The sequence below is a fragment of the Pinus tabuliformis genome, chromosome 3_1, assembly GCF_031772625.1.
Source record: "Pinus tabuliformis cultivar Carrire ecotype Pingquan chromosome 3_1, CPIR1, whole genome shotgun sequence".
Taxonomy (NCBI): domain Eukaryota; kingdom Viridiplantae; phylum Streptophyta; class Pinopsida; order Pinales; family Pinaceae; genus Pinus; species Pinus tabuliformis.
In genome coordinates, this window is record NC_142301.1 from 895,568,898 (window position 1) to 895,584,911 (window position 16,014).

General features: G+C 33.8%; 1 long non-coding RNA gene and 1 pseudogene across 1 annotated transcript in view; both read left to right on the forward strand.

Moving 5' to 3' along the window:
• Positions 1–16,014, forward strand: part of LOC149190514 (uncharacterized) — a 276,387-nt gene that overhangs the window by 191,820 nt on the left and 68,553 nt on the right. The gene's annotated exons all lie outside the window — the stretch shown is intronic.
• LOC149190516 (protein WHAT'S THIS FACTOR 1 homolog, chloroplastic-like) lies at positions 9,143–15,823 on the forward strand (annotated as a pseudogene).

Genomic DNA, 16,014 nt, shown 5'->3' on the forward strand with positions numbered 1-16,014 from the left:
TTGCAGTGCCTCACCTTTAAGAACATAGAGCTTTTCCAACTTGTAGAGTAACCCATTTTGGAGATGATATTCAACTATTTTGTCACCATTTTCTACATGTTTGTAGCTCCATAATTGCTAAAACACCTCCTTGAAGTCTCATACTATGTATATGCCTCTCTATATGGATCATGGGTAAAATATTCCATGTGCATCAAAGTTCCCAAAGGTATGTTTTTTTTTATGTGGTGGCCTTGAAGACATGTCGACAAAATTGTTTGTGATGTCCTTCTTGTACTTGATGGCTAATGTAAGAACCCCATCCACTTATAGTGTATTGTTTTTCATATCTTACTCTGGGTTTATAGATACTGTAGTGGTTGGTCATTTATGTGGATCATGGTATCCTTTCCCATTAGACAACATTTGCACATTTTGATAACTTGTATTAGAGCCTAGAGATAATTTCCATAAATAGGGTAGTTTATGACTACCCCATGAAATAATTCATAATGGTAGCATATAGGATTTCATCCTTACATTAAGACCACCCTCATGGCATGGTCACTCACATTAATCTCCATTTTGAAGGGATACTACAAGTTTGGTAACACAAGAACTGTTGCTTAACTAATTTTCTTTTTGAACTCTTCAAAGGAGTTTTGTTGAACCTTCCTCCACTAGAAACTCTTTCCACTCACTAGTATGGTGTGGAATGTTGTATCTTTTATTGAATATAAAACTATGGATTTCCTCCAGTACTATGTTATACCATCAAAAATCTTAAATTCAAAGAAATTTGTAGGAATTGGCCACTTCATGATGGCCTCCATCTTTTCAGGATCTATCTTGATCTCCCTTCCACCAATCGCATAGCATAAATACATCAAATAATTCTACGAAAAATCAATTTTCTTGATGTTTTCTAGTAGTTGGTGCTTATTCAAAGTCTATAACACTTGAATCAAGTGTGAAATGTGCTCATCCTAGGTAGCACTGTAAACCAACATGTCATCCAAATAAACAATAACAAATGAATATAGATAAGAGTGTATTACATCATTCATTAGTCTCATGAATGTAGCTAATGCATTGCATAGACAAAATGGTGTGACTATCCACTCATACAAACCTTTTTTGGTTTTGAAGGTAATCTTCTAAATGTTTTGTTCTTTGACTTAAACCTAGTGACACACTATTTTAAATACAACTTGGTGAAATATTTTTCTTCCTGCAACTGATCTAACAAAGTATAAATCCTAGGTAGGGTGTCCCTATTCTTGAGTGTAATCTTGTTTAACACTTTGTAATCAACACAAATTTTCCAATTCCCATCCTTCTTTGGGACAATTATTACAAGTGACCCACAATGTGAGTTACTTGGTCAAATCACACCCTACTCCCATAACTATTGTAATTTCTTGTTCACTTTGCTTAGTTCTTTAATTGATTGTCCACACAACCAAATGTTGGGAAATGGAGAGTCCCACAAAAATTTAGTTTCATGCTCTAGTTCTCCTTGGGTGGAATCCCCTTAGGATCATGGAACATTCCCATGTATTCATGTATAAACCCTTCCAGTTCTTTCTTATGTTCTTTAGTGCACCCCTCCAAGGATGACTTTGCCCCTACTAACTGTTCACTAGACAAATCTTCTCTTATAAAAAATTAAACATGTTTCTTACTAGAACTAATCAATTTCTTTGCTTGGTTGGCACTTACAAGTGGAATATTAGAATTGCCTTTGTGCATGTTGATGATGACTAATTTTACATCCTTGATAAGGTGGTACTACTTGGATATCCACATGAAGATTGCATATCAAATATACATGTAGAGACTACCAAACATGACTCCAGATACATTAAGTGGTATTGAATCTAATTCTACTTCATCAATAAAATCAACATTGATAAATGCTTTTATTCTACACTATTTTGTTACCTTGAGTTCTAAATCCTTATTTACCTATTCTAATGGATACACGATAGGATGACCTCAAGCCTTCAATTAAATATTTTTGACTGGATCCATTGTTATGATATTATTTTGTGACCTTGAGTTGAAAAGGGCATCAATATTGGTATTCTTGAACTGTATCATAATGTGGAAGAGCTTGGTCATCTCCTTCTCTTCCTAATGATGGAGGGTACCCAAATTCACCTCCTTCTGCAATGATGTGATTGCTTGCATCTATGGCTAGAAGATTCATTTTCTTCCCATCCTTCTTTTAGTTCTTTGGGTTTAGCTCTCGATGTAGTTTCCAACACTTCTGCTCCATGTGGCCATCATTGTAGTGATTCCAATGATTGTTAGGATCCTTTCACTAATGCGCATGCTATTTTCTTCTTATACTTTCCCCTTTCCACTTCTTATTCCCTTCCTTGGAAGCTTTTGGCAACTCTCTTTGATTTGAACCACTTGATTATCATTTATTTTGGCTTATATTTTACGGGTATTGTACTTATACACAAGCCCCGTCCATCAGTTCTTCGCTTGAACATCATTAACTTCTTTGTACACTTCAGGATTACAACTAGACTCTTGGTATAAATACCTACCATGATGGTTGTTTTCTTGAATTTAGTGACATACTCTTGTACATTTTTCCCTTGCCTCTACATGAAGTAGTGCCATCAGATCCATTGGTCCTCTACATACCTAATAGGGTAGAATCAAAACTTTATGAATGTTTTAATGTCCTCACTTAGTTACAGGGGATCACCCTCCAACCTAAGTTTCTACGTATAATTTTCCTACTAGAAGGCATGGCCCTCTAATTTCAATCTAGAAAATGATATTTTCTTCTCCTCATCTATGTGGTGAACACTTAAATATGCTTATAATTGTTGCAACTAATGATTCAATTTTGAGGCACTGATCTCATCTTGGTATGGTGTTATATTGAATTTTTCTTCCATCTTGGATATTGAATGTGAATAAAATGTCACTCAAACTCAACTACTCTTTCTTGGGTTCTTTCTTTGACTGATTTTTCAGGTCTTCATGTTCCTTTGATTTTCCCTTGAACCTTACTTTTAAGTTGGAACCTCCTGTTGGGTCTCAAAATGTCATCTTTTTCACATTCTTTTCCTTCACTTTTAATCATATTCAGTTATTTTATAACTTTACATTAAGACCATTTTTATGATTATATATTGGTTTAGATTTATTATTTTCCAAATCAATTATTTTAATATTTTGAGTGATTTATGATTAAATATTAGAAAATAGCATGTTTTCACTTATATCTAAAAGTTGGATGAGTTTTGTGATGTTTGTAGGCATATTTGGAGACTTCAACAAAGTCATATTTGACTACTTTGCCTCAAATTCGAATTTCCTTTTCATTTTTTAAAGATTTGATGAATATTTGAAGATAATTATTCAAGCATATTCAATAGAGAAGAATCATGTAAGTTTTAGCAATATTTTCAATCAAAAATATTTGAGAGATTTGTGAGAGTATATGTAAAAATATTACTTACACATGGTTGTAACCACATGAGACATTTGTGGATCTACACTTATTAATTAGTTATCTTAGTTTTTGTATAAATAGGAGTGCCTTATCCATTCAAAGGGATGAACTCTTGAAGCATACAGCCAAATTGTGATGGAATAAAACGCATTTATAAGTTCTTGTGTAATTTAGTTTATAGTTTTATATTCATGTTTTGTTATAAAATGTAATTTTATAATATATATAGTTTAGACTAGTTTTCTTATGTTTTAAATTAGTTTATTTTGCAGATGAGTGGTATCACTTTGCTTAGTGTTGCAAGTAGGAGCTTTCAACACTTGATCAAAGATGGTGATGTAGACTAGCAACAATTTTCAAACGGTCATCTTCTGATGTAGTTTATGGGAAAACTAAGATAGATATCGAGAAACTAAAATATGGAATGAGCCCATTTAGGTGACTCACAAGAATTTCTTCAAAACAATGCATGGTTTTGGAGACATTCTTGTATCTTTCAAATGGATTTTTCCATATTTTGTGTCGCTGCCAACAAATGTGACAATAGAAGAAAGAATTTGAATTGTCCATCAAATTAAAGAAGAAATCACTCTTTCTAAATCTAAATCAACCTAGTTTTTTAATCCATCACAATTCTCTAATATTTTTAGTTAAGAAATAATTTACATTATAATGATCACTTAGTTTAAAATTTGATTTATTTACCTTTCAATGCCTTTACATTTCTATCATTTTAATTTCTCGCAAGTGTGAGCAATACAACATAGAACTCTATAAGTGACTAGATACTAATGATTGTAGTAACAACTTTATTTTATATGTGAAATGATCATATTGAGTAGATTAGATTTACCTACTTTCATAGATTAAATTTTTGCTCTCCTAGATTTGATTTCCATTCCTAGATTAATATTTCTATTGCTTTTCTAGATTAAGATTTCTATTGCTTTCCTAGATTAGATTTACATTGATTTCCTAGATTAGATTTCTATCGCTTTCATAGATTAATATTTCCTTTCATGTCAATTTACTTAGTTTCATAGAATAGAATTTACTCACTTTCATGGAGTAGAAATTTCTTTCATTGCAATTTATTCCCATTAGAATTGAAAGCTAAACTCTTAACGTATATTGTGTCGTATACTTCACAAGTTTACTCACTCGGATTGATAATTTAACATAATGAAATTTAAGACATAATTAAATTGACCGACACCTCCATCTTCTACGAATCCAAATCTTGTTTTCTAGAGTCACTAGAAGGGGGTTCATATTTCCATTGATATTGAAAACCCTAGCCTCACAACTTTCTCTTTTGTCAGATAAGGGTTATTGTGAATAAACTTGTCATCTATGGTTAGGGTTTTGCAAATTTTTTCTTACATTGCTTCCTGGATCCCTTGCAAATTCCCACACAATTTCCCAAATAAACCTATTATTATACAAATATGATCTATAAACTATTGTGGATACTCCACTAGACATTTTGTATAATAAACTTAATCTAAAATAATATGAAATCTATCCTATGAAAGTTAAATTCCTTTATATTCTAGATTTGTTACTTATTTTGTTATTGTTTATGCATGATATAGATAAAATGTGGAAAATAGAGAATAACAAAATACAATAACAAATCAACCCCAATGAATACAAATTTATGCTTTGGGAAACCCTTATGGAAGAAAACCCAATTGGAAGGTGAGACTGTTTTGCTCTCTTTTTCCTCGAATAGAAATAATGCAAGTACAAAGAAGAATGAACTCTATATGGAGTCACTTCAAACCTATGGATTGATAGGTTGATATAGGACACTAAATCCCTCATTTATTCTCTCTCACTCATAGTTTCTTTGCTATATTATGGAACAAGATACAATTGAATAGAATGTAACCATTTTTCCTCTTAGTGGCTTGGTTATAACGTAACTCTCAACTAGAGTTAGATATTTGAATCTTCTAGAGTATGCTTCATAGTCCTCGTGTGGATAGCCTCATATACATGAATAACATAGGTTGATGTGGCATCCACTCATACCATGGTGGTTAAACATGATAGATCAACTTGTGGGAGGCATAACTTTTGCATACGAACTTTGGTTGATATGATTCTTACACCTTTGAAAAGGTCTCTAAGTGTAGAATAGTATTGCATGGTTGAATTCTCAAGCGGGAAAGTCTTACCCCTGATAAAATTCATTTATTTCCTCAAAATTTACTAGGAAGGTTTCAAACACCGATTCTCTAAACTAGGCCCCACTTGCGGATAAAATTTCTCCTGCAAGGTGATTCCTCCAACTTCTTTGCATTGAAAGCATCAAGATTGAGATCACATGGTTATAGAACTAGGTCTCAAGTTCTATTCTACACCAAAGGGTTGTGTCTTTTATTCATAACATTTTCCCTATCAAGTTGACCATGTGCATTTGCATATGTATAAGGATAATGTATCTCTATCACATATTCCATCAAGGAAACACTCCCTTGCTATGTATGACCTCTAATGTTCCCTTATTTAGTTACATTTCCTTCATCAACACAAGTGAGAGAAAATTTCTTATTCACCCATCAAGGAGGACTAATTTCCTTATGGAAGGAGTTTCTACATCCATGATTTCATAGAAAAATGATCACGAAATCCATTTCTTGTAGTTACCTCTATTCTAGAAGGTCCACTACAAGGAAAGTTTGTTACATGAGTTCATTGTTCAGTGGACAAATTGGTTAACACATTGGTCAACATTGTGTAGTAGTAAATAAACTCATAATTCTTGAAATTTTCAAATGGATTGCTCTTAAAAATGTAGAGTAGGAGTTCAACATAGAAAATCCTAAAGCCTACTCATCAAAGATGACATCCCTCCAAGAAATAATTTCCTTTTTTACTGTATCAAACAACCTATAGTGTTATGAATCATTAGAGCATACCACCATAATAATGACTTTTCAGATGCAACTTATTTCTCTCATCATTTGGTATATGAGCCCAAACTATACATATAAATGTTCTGAGATGTCTTATTAAAGGTTCCCTTCCATTCCATTTCTTAGGAGAAATTTTATCCCAAACATATTTGGTCAAGCTCATGTCTAGAAGATAATATGATCAATAGCCAACCTTAGATTTTCCCAAAATCTAGTTAGCATATCTTTGGTCTAAAGAAAACACCTTGCATTTTTTACCAAGGTTTGATTCTTCCTTTCAATGAAATTATTCTACCAAGGTGTATAGAGTATAGATATTTGCGAAGACATACCATGCCATGGAAAGTAGTTCTCAAATTCTTAGCTTGCATATTTTCCTCCAGTTTTAGATCTTAGACATTTCACAAGTTGAGAACATTTCTTTTTAGTCAATTCCACAAATTCATTGAACTTTTCAAAGACATGATCCTTATTTTTCAAAAAATATACCCAAGTATACTTGGAAAAATCATTAATGACGGTCAAACATACCTTGCACAAGTTAATGATGGTTGATTCATTGTATAAATGTTAATGTAGATAAGTTCCAACTAGTTTTTTGTCTCTATGAGGATTTATAATCTCAAATTCAACTTGGTGATTCTTTTCAAGCACACAACCTTTACATATTCCGTCATGAGATGCCCTAGGTAGTCCATTAACCAACTTAAAATCTACCATCAACTTCATAATTCAAAAAATTAGATGTCTAAGTTGCTCATGCCAAATTTTGTATCAATTTCCAATCATGTCTAATTGTAGTGGGTCTTGGATCTTACTTAGGGAGATCACATAACTTGTATAGTTTTCCTTTAGGGTCAAAAATATCCTTAACAACAACAATACAATTATTATTAATTTCACTCACAAAAAACCTCACAAGCTAGAATTCCACTTGCTTTGTAGGTAAGTTTGTTGGGCTATGGACAATAAATAAACAATAAAACTTAATATATGATATATATCTACTGAATGGAAACTGTATTGTGGTGTCCAAAACATGAATTTCCAAAGGGAGGCTCAGTGGAGAATTGAACCAGAAATGCTTGCTAAGTAAGTTGATAAGCGTCTAAGTTCTTGTTGAAGGCTTAATAAACCAATTAGGTGATTGTTATAAGGCTAATAAAATACTAGGAAGGGTAGCTAACCACTGGGGTGCTTGTTGAAAAGGGATGATAAAACCATTAAGTGTTTGCTAAGGAAGTTGATAATCATTTTGTGCTTGCTAAGTAAGTTGATAAACTACCCAGAAACGATACAAACTCTTGTATTGCTTGCCTTGAAAATACAATTGATAAACCACCTATAATGTGGATTCATACTCCTGGAATAGAGCAATAACCCAACTAAGCCTTGGTTGAATTTCCCTGAGAAAGCATCCCATTAAGCATGAATCTTGATCAGGGGTGGTAAGCTAAGATAAAGATTGTGGTGTATTTGGCCTATGGTTGGGTAGATAAATGTAATTATTTGTATATATATGAATGTGAATGTTTAACTTGAATGTTATATTATTGGCTAATTTGTGGCTCAACATTTATTCTAAATGGTCATTGAAAATTGTTCCATCCTTGATGTAAAAGTAGTTTTATATGTTCTTATGGATAAGTTGGAATACCAACATTATGTGAATGTACTAAATGATTCATGAACTACATAAATATATGTGAAAATATTCTTGGTTGCACGAGGTCATGCAACTTGCTACTATTACGAGTGTTCTATTTGTTGACATGCTTGTGAAATTGATTGCTCACTACTTTACTTAACACTGTAGACTATCTCACATATGAAAAGGGAAAATTTTGTGTTGTGTATTAAATGAAGACTCTGCTAGAGTTGTAGGTTTCTAAATTTTAAAAGTGGTGTGATTAGTCTATGATTATGCACACCTACACATTTTTATGATATCTTGAGATTTATTAAGCATGATATGTAGTATTTTGGTTAAATCTAGCCCTTGATGTCATTTCTTTCTTTTATGGTAAGTATATAATGTAAGTTAGGTCTGATGGTGTCATCAAAATCTGTTATGGTCATGGTGTAACACTTTTGAGGGATAGTTTTCATTACTTAGTTCTTACCCCTAGAATTTGGTAATTTAGGAAAATACTTTGCCTTAAGGTTCTAATAATTTTTATTTTTTAATTATTTCCTCTTTGCAAGTTTGATAGAAACCTGGGCCTTATATATGAGACTGAATGGTCTTATGGAAGACTTGTAATTGGTGTTGGGTGGGTCCTCACCAAACCCCATATTCGAACCAAATATCATTTTAAAAGAAAAATGTTGTCTACATATGAATATGTAGGATATCAAACGATCTGTGGTTGTACCCCTTGCTCTATTGGGGCCTCATTTGTACATAAAACTTGAAACATTTATCCTCGTGGTCCCTCACGACTACTGCTTTCGAAGATGCCACCATTGTTGCAAGAATGAGAGAATAATTTGTTTAAGACGGGAGAAAATGAGGACTATATCGGTCTATTTTTAGCAGAGGTGAAATGGGTTTAAGTGATTCGTCAGTATCAATCTGTTTGATGGACCATAGATTCTGTTAACTTACAGAAAATATGTGGCCTCTCAACATGGGTATGGACTTTCCTGCAAAAAAATATTGCTTTGTGCCCGGAATCCATTGGGTTTTGTTCATAGATCAAATTGGAGTTTAGCCCTAGAAAACCCATTTGAAAACAAAGCCTCACAACATGTCTTTATGTTGACATATGCTTCACACATTAAGAGATCTAAGAAGAAAAAATAGGGACCAATGAGAAAGAAGGTGTAGACAAAGACACATAGAATTATAGCCTTTAAAAACATAGTGGAGAGAGGCAATTATTTTAGGTTTCTGACAAAATGAAAAGAGTGGCTAAAAAATGAACCAGAATAGGTACTCCATCTAGATGAGGCTGGGAAAATGTACAGGGAATTGGTTTTTGCAAGAGGAAGAAAGGTCACAAGGTACGTTGAGAGACATCTAGCCCTACTTGAGATTTACAGACACATTGACAACAAAATGTGGATTGGGTTCACTAGCCTAATGGAGAAGCTTTTGGAAGAAGATAAAACTATCGTGAAAGAGAGAGAAAGCCCAGATGGATACAATGAGAAAACTAATCACGATGTCTGCAGACAAACGCATCGCAATTTCCAAATTCCACCATTGTAGGCACATCTTTGGTCCTCCAGATGATTTAAGATACAAAGTTAAAGAATACCCACAATTTTTCCAAATTGTTGAAGAACATGGTCGTTGAATTTTAGAACTTTCATAGTGGGAGATGGATCCTTCATTGGCAGTTACAGCCTTTGAGGCTTGTTATATTGGTAATGAGGAGAAAGCTAAAAAGGAATTTGTGATTCTCGTAAAGTATGATAAGCGTCTCCCTACTAGCAAGGATGACGTGTAGATATTGAATGCTTGCAATACACTTCCTTTGGTTTCATGATATTCTAACAACTCCAATTTGAACTTGCAGTCTCTAGAGGGGAAGAAGTATAGAGTGGGCTTGATTCATGAGTTTCTTAGATTTAACCTAGAGAAGAAGGCCTCCATACATCATGTGGTGGAGTTCAAGGATGACTTCAAGCTGGGAAAAGACACCTACCATAAAGTTAAGGAGTAGTCTCATTCCTTTTATTTGGAAGGCATCGAGATGAATTGGACAATATTTTTGAAAGATGCATATAAAGGGGAGTAATTAATTGAGAAAGACCCTCTCTTGGCCTTCAGGGAAAAGTTATTCAGTTATAGGTATCTGAAATAGGGCGACCCAAAACTCAAGGAGCTTCTTCGTGCAGAGATACTTAGCCAAGATGAAAAGCAAGAAAAGGAAATTGATGAAGAAGTGGGAATGATGAAATCGGTAAAATGTAGCAATTGACAAAAGTTCCCATACCTAAGGTAGAAAGTTAAGTTGGGTTCAAGGACAAAAAATATATTTGAATTAATGGAATTAAAGCTGTTGTTTTCTCTTGTTAGTGAAAAGTAATGTACTATCCTCCATTGTATTGGAGATTCATCTTTGGTGATAAATTCTATGAATGGGAGATGCCAACTTTAAGATTATACTATAATCCCTTAAGGGATCAACTAATATTGTTGTCTCTTCTTTTGAATTTCTTTCACACACTCATATTTACAGTGAATTAAATGAAGATGCTAGCAAGCTTTGTGTTTCCATCTAAATCTGTAATATTCACGACTCTGTAGAAGTTTAGCTGATCCTTTTAGACACAGTTATGATTTACTCAAGTGTTTTTGTTGCTGAAAAGGTAAACAAAGTTTCTGATTTTGAAACTGAATGCCCGATTTATAATGGCAACAATGGTTCAACACATGAAGAATGTAACTTTGGTTCTATCTTTGAATAGAAATTAGAAATTTTTTCAGGGAAAAAAATAACTTGTGTCTTCTCAAAAAGTGATTACATGATGGTTGGAGATTATTCTTTAAATGAAATCCCTATGGCGGACACCTTTAAGATAGCGAACTTGTGTAATGGAAATGGTAGACATTACTTGTGCTGATGAGATGAGCTGAATTGTGTCTCCTCAACTTGGAATATTAAGATATGGTAAATAAATAAATAAGGATGAGCACGCAAAGTGTGTCTGCATTGAACAATACTCTGATTCTTTTCACTGGTTGCAATGGTGTCAAATTTAAAGCCTTTTGGTAAGTATTGGATCCATTATCGGGTTGTTGACATTTATTTCTCTTTGGTCCTACTTTTAACAGATGACTTGACTAAATTTGCATGACCCCTTTGCAACATTGCGAATTTGAGTAGATTTTGACATGCATTTTGCGTTTATTCTCATGTCTTACCAACATTCTTTGTTGGTTTTGTAAGTAAGGAATCTGATAGTTTCTCATGAAGCTATTTGTCAAATAGTTTGGTAGGGAGATCCGTATCTACATGGATCTGTTTCATTTTATTTCATTTGGTCTTGGATTATAGATCTACTCTGTTTCCACAATGTTTAGCAGCACCAAACATGATATCAATACGTTTGTCTTGTTTTCTTGGGTTTCTTGTTTCGTGATTCCGTCTTAGGAAAGGATTTTCTAAATCCCGACGTTTTATTTATGTTTTCCATCATTTTCTTCTTAAGTTTCTAAAAAGTCCACTAGAATTAAGCATTATTAGTTGTGAGTGCTTCAGCTAACAATGCTTTGACCTGTTGAATGCGTGCCACAAACAATGAGTCCAACTTCATTTCCTCCCTCATGTCTCTCTATTTCTTCATTTATCTCTTAGGTACAGTTTCCAAATGGGTATTTTTTAGAAACTTGTATGTTGCTTCGTTTGCATTTTCCCATCACTATGTGTAAATTTGGTTCAATTATGTTGATATTTATTGAGAGATTCGTTATTACAGTTATAATTGGCACTCTACGACTTTGCACTTGGGGCTTTATTCCTAGTGATTTGGTTACCTGGCATTAGGCCTGGGTTCTTTGTTGCTTAACCATTTTTTGAGTTGTTTTGGAAATAGGAAGCTTTCGATGAACAAACGACATTTTAGTAACAATGGTATCTTTTTAGTTCTTAGGTTGTTTTCCATTTATTAAAGGTTTATGCAATATCCAAAGATTTATCTGTTCACTTTGGGGTTCGGGAATCTCGATATCCTAATTGTAGTGGCTTGAATCAACTTAAATATTTCATCTGTTGAATTAAGATGATAGACTCTTTCTCATTGTGACAGTTTGGGGAGGAGCGTCAGTGCTTAAGGTCAGAGGATGAAAATTGGACATTGGTTGCTTCAAAGTTTGCTATATTAGAACAAAAAAGTGGATAAGTGTTGCAAACTAGGAAATGCAACAAATCAAGGACTATAGATTCAACACAAAACAACATATTCTTGGTTCTACAGTGGACGCTCCATATCTCCATCACTTGTTGGTTCTACATTGGATGTTGTGAATCACCTAACAATTGCAACAATGTCCACAATTTTTGAAGAGTGCGCTTTACACTCTAGCTCAAAACAGAAAACAAACTTTGTAGATTTCCATGCAACTAACTTCTTTATTTCCTTTAAATCCTTCTAAACAGAAACTCACAATTTGCTACACTTTGGCTTCACTTATCCAAGGAAACCACACTTATGCAAACTACACATAGATTTATTTGCACACAAAAAATAACAACAACAATGCATACTTATTTATGCAAACTACACACAGATTTATTTGCACACAAAAAATAACAACAACAATGCATACTTATTTATGCAAACTACGCATAGATTTGTTTTCACAAAAATAACAACAACAACGCATACTTATTTTTTCAAACCTTACGAGTAGAAATCAAAACACTCCTACACTATTATGGACTCTCTAATCTATTCCTACTCCAATGAGGATTGCATTTCTGACAGATCCATGATCCATGCTCCTCTCTGAAGGGAGTTAGGCATGACCAAGTTTTGATACTAGGTTGTTAATTGGCAAATGCAGCAAACGAGAGACTAGAAATGCGACACATCTACTTTTTTTTTATTCACAAATACATCCATTTCTACACTAGTAAATTCCTACTGGAAGGCTCAATCCTCTATAGTAACCAACTGCCATATTTACACTCTTAAACCTAGAGTTGTCTACACTCTATAACATAATCCCTACATAATAGCTATTACATTTATTTGCATTGGAGCATTACTCTCCAACTAAAGGTGACAATATTAGTAGTCGAGAGCCTAAAACTTCCTACTTAGAAGTTAAATTGGGTGAGAGGAATCAAATGGGAAGTTTAAGGAAGTTAACGATAACCAATTTAACCTAATTTGGAAACTTGTCAAAGTTGGAGCCAATGTTGGTACTGTACATGGCAGTTATAACACAAAGCATGTCATCAATTGTAACAACTACTACTACAATAACATCGATTTTGAGAAGCAGTTCAAGGCATTACCATTGCTGGAAATGCTCCCAAATGACAACATTTTGGTGAACCTCGTCTGTCTCTCTTGTCACTGTTTTATTCCTAGTTCTTTGCAATACAATAAACCTATTTGTTTTTTAGTTTGTAAATGGTTATTTTTGTTAACAAAGAGGGCCTCCATCTTTGGATTAGATGCCATTTTCTTTCAAATTCATCCTAAATTTGTACTTTCTCTCATCTGTTGAGATATACTACATCCTTATGTTATAAAGGTCAACAAAAATTCCACTTTGCTTTGAATGGTGTAGTTAACTCTGTTGGCTGCGTGAACATAAGGTAACATGTCTTGGGGAGATTTTTTTTCCTGCATAGATTCCAGTATCCATATAAGTCACATCCTTTGAAACCTACTAGTATCCCTGTAATTCACATCCTTTAGAAACCTACTAGTATCCCTGTAATTCACATCCTTTGGAAACCTTAAACTCCCGTAGGTATCACAATTGTGGGGATGTGTTCCTTGGTTCAACAATGTCTGCATTTTAACAATATTCCATAGGAAAAATTTAGATTACATCAAGTAACCTTACAGATAACTTTATACTTATAGACATGTTTGTACGTTGATATTCTTTTGTTCATTCATATCCATATTTATGGGGTTTACTTGGTGTCTTGTCTTCTTCAATGCACTCAAGTGCTTTGTTTTTTTGCTGTTAATATTACATGAAGAAGAGCAAATTTGGAAGTGTCATATTTTCCCCTTTATTATCATAATGCAAATATGAGCTATATTGAAGAAAAACACGCACGTGAAATATTGAGCAAATTGCTGCAAATAACTGCTTTAGGTTAAAATTATGGTTGTGCTTGGGGGACTCGGTGGTGATTTCTCTAATTCACTTTCATTTTAGTTAACAATAAGAAAATGAATCCTAATTCTTAATAAGCTGTTGGCATTAAATTATTTGCTATTAAATGTTCTTAACTCATTGGAAATTGTGATTGCATGTATTTTTCTTTGGATCAAACATACCAACTAAAAATTTAGTATAATCTCATATTCCCAAGTAAAACTAGGTTAATTTCAAGAATAAAATGAATAAAAGACTTTAAAAATTGAAAATTAGAAAATAAGTTGTTGAGCTAGACTAGATTTTTACTCGTGATCTCATCTTTTTGTACTTTGTATTTAATAGATTTTACATTTAATAAATATACGACATATTTTAATGGAAATCAATAAATATTTAACAAATTTTAAGTGAAAGTAGATTTTTATTAATTATTACATATTTTTCTCGTATATATATATATATATATATTACATATTTTTCTTATATATATATATATTACATATTTTTCTTATCTATATATATATCTATATATATATATATATATATATATATATATATATATATATATATATATATATAAGAAACTTAATGAATGTTAAATTAAAATGAATATAGATTAATTAAATTGTTCTTTAAACAAATTTAGCCAGAGCGCGGGAGAGAGGAGCGACTTAGGGAGTTTCTAGCTTTCACAGGAGCCAACCACCTGCCAGGATTTAGCCTTCTTTCGCGCACCTCGGGGGATCCTAACTAGCGCCCAGTTTTCTATATTTCGAGACAAGCAGCTGATTGGCTTCCGTTTCGGTGGGAGCCAATCTCTTTCCTGGGGATTTTTATGCCACCTTACAGCCTTTCGAGATCGTGCCAGCTTCAAACTGCATGGTTTCCTTTTCATTTTTCTGCCACGTATCATCCTTCATGCATGGTATTGCTGGAGTGGCGTTTTCGGAACCTTTGCAGCTTGCCTTGAGGACGCCTGGCAGGTTTATCTGTTCTCTTCGAAAGTCCTATATAAAGTCTGCAAAGAGATTGTTTTCCGTTTTTCCCGACCCCGGGCCTTGTGGCCTCGGTGTCTCCCTGTCTTTTTCTGGGTTTCTCAACGTGAGCGCTCCTGTTCTTGTCTTCTCCCTTCGTTCTATCTGATTGAGTTATCGGTTTTGCTCATGGACGCTCTCTCTCGCTGCTCTCGGTGAAGCTCTTCAGGTCAGTTTTTATCTTTCCTCAGTGCTGTTTGTTTCTGTTATTAGATGGTAGTTTCATCAAAAAGGTTTCCGTAAAAGTTGAAGCATGATAAACTAGCCCCATAATAGGAACCTATATGGCGTAGGAATAAGGCTAATAATCGCGGTGTTATATGATAATGGTCTGTATCTCCTGGTTTTCTAAATATGCTGAAGTCACTAATTGTTAAGATTAAGAATTCTATAGTTATTTACAGTCCGTGCTGAGACTTCCGCATCAGAATTGGTAAATGGTGGTGCATTTTTCAGCTATACTGTTGCTGCATTGACTGTCAGGACCATTCTACTGCTTAGTTTTTTCTGTTTTACTCTGGTTTGGGTGCTTCAAAGGTTTCCTGTTCTGGATGGTTGTCGGAATTACCAGTTAATTTCCGTCATTGCCTTTTTTTCCCGATGATATGTAAAGGGGGTTTTTCAAAATTCTCCGGAGAGTAATCTGGCTCTATTCTAACCCGTTGTGTCCCCTGTACTCATCTGTACCCTATTTTCATCCGTTTCAGCTTCTTTAATCCTTTTCATTCAATTCTAGTCTTCGAATGACGGCGGAGAACTGACCTCTCCTGTCTTCTCAATAGGAGTTTCAAGAAT